The following is a 1,701-nucleotide window of genomic DNA, read 5'->3' as shown; positions in this document are numbered from 1 at the left end:
TTCCCATAATCTCTGCCTGGGTTGATAAACAGGGTCCCGTAACCAGGCTCTGGTTTCTGTTCACATGTGTGAGATCAGGTTCAAACAGCAACTGTCACCTGCAAGGAGGGTGGCTAAAGGCAAGGAAAGTCTTGAAATTTCTGCTTGCAAGAGCTCTGCTGGGATCTCTCACATTTCAGCCTTAAACGAGCATGTCCTTGACCCTGCTTGGTGTTGGGGGAGGCTTGGGGGCAGAGGGGAGCTGGTGACAGAGCAAACACAGATTTGTTTTAGTTTGACGTAACTGTTTTTAAGTAGGAAAAAAACCCAAACCAAACCACCTCCTCAAAAGCTGGCCATAACTTGCAATTGGCAAACTATAAAACCTAAATGCATTTAAACTTATCACGCAAATGTAAATGCAGTTTTTACTTTTGAAATTTTAATGAGTTGTACCACAGAACTAAAGGGAATTGGCAGGTAAGTGTCTGAAGCCAGAGTATCTGGAAGCAATGCGCTGGCTCTTTGTGGCTGTGGTCTCTTCTATACCTGCCGAAGAGATTTTTATCATTGTTTTGTTTGTCTGGGATTTTTTTTGTTTAAGTGTAGCTCTGTTCAAGAAGTGCTTCATTCAAAGCTGCGCAGTAAGTCGGCAGAGGTGGGGGGAGCTTGCCTTCCTCTTGCAGTGCAGGAATAAAAAAAAATCACATATGAGAAGTTGAGATGTACTAGCTCAAAAATCCAGGCGTCGTGATGACCAGCTTTAGTTCACTGATCAGGTGTAAAACTGTCTCTGGTTTTAATAAATTGATGTTTTTTATGTGCAAAGTGTTCTTTGATAATTATGCTGGATACAAAAGGAAAAAAGTACCTTACACTGCTTCCACAAAAACAGGTTTCAGATGCTGGATTTCTACATGTCTAATTACAATTCCAATTTGCATCCAAGAACGGCTTTACGCTAATCACAAGTCAGAAAGCCTGTTAAATAATTTACCGTTTTCTAATACAGTGTAATCAATGTGAGTATCTGGAAGCGTGTTGACTCTATAACCGCTTAAATGTGTCTGTAGTGTCTCCTGGTTAGCACAAAGAAATGCCAAATTCAGTGCAAAGAAACTTCGCTTCAAAACGACGTGTCTGGGGTTGATCCTCATTAGCCGCTTCCCGCGGAAGGCGGCTCACAGTCACGGTACGACTGCTGGAGGAGCACGGGGGAAAAGAACGGAACAAAAATTGTGATTTGCTGCTTTAAGTCATTGATTTTAATTATGATTTAAATAGACCAACCAACTTGGGACGTGTGGGGGCCTCCTGTTAGTGCCCTGCTGAGTGGCCGGTGTCCTGCGCTGGACAGCCGCGTGTGCCGGGCGTGCTGTCCCTGCTTCGGTTTTCATCTCGCGGCCGTGGCAGTAAGCGAGAGGCCTCGGCTCTACCGAAAAGACGCACCATGGGCTCCTGTAGCCTGGGATGCTTTTGCCTGCGAACTTCTAGCCTTCTCTTGCCGGCCTCTGCTTCGGCTGTGGCTGTGAAGGAGACGCAGAAGTGACCTGGAGAAAGACGGTGGCTGAGGCCGGCAGCTGAGACGTGCGAGTGATCCGAATCGTGGTGGGGCGGCGCAGCGTTGCAGCACGCTCGGCGGCTGTGCGCTCCCCTGCCCGGCAGGGCTTTGCCGGAGCCGGGCTCTGCCTTCCCTGTGCCGCGGGGACCAGAACTGCCAAA

The sequence above is a fragment of the Phaethon lepturus genome, unplaced genomic scaffold, assembly GCF_000687285.1.
Source record: "Phaethon lepturus isolate BGI_N335 unplaced genomic scaffold, ASM68728v1 scaffold29504, whole genome shotgun sequence".
NCBI classification, from domain to species: Eukaryota; Metazoa; Chordata; class Aves; order Phaethontiformes; family Phaethontidae; genus Phaethon; species Phaethon lepturus.
This window is presented reverse-complemented; position numbering follows the sequence as displayed.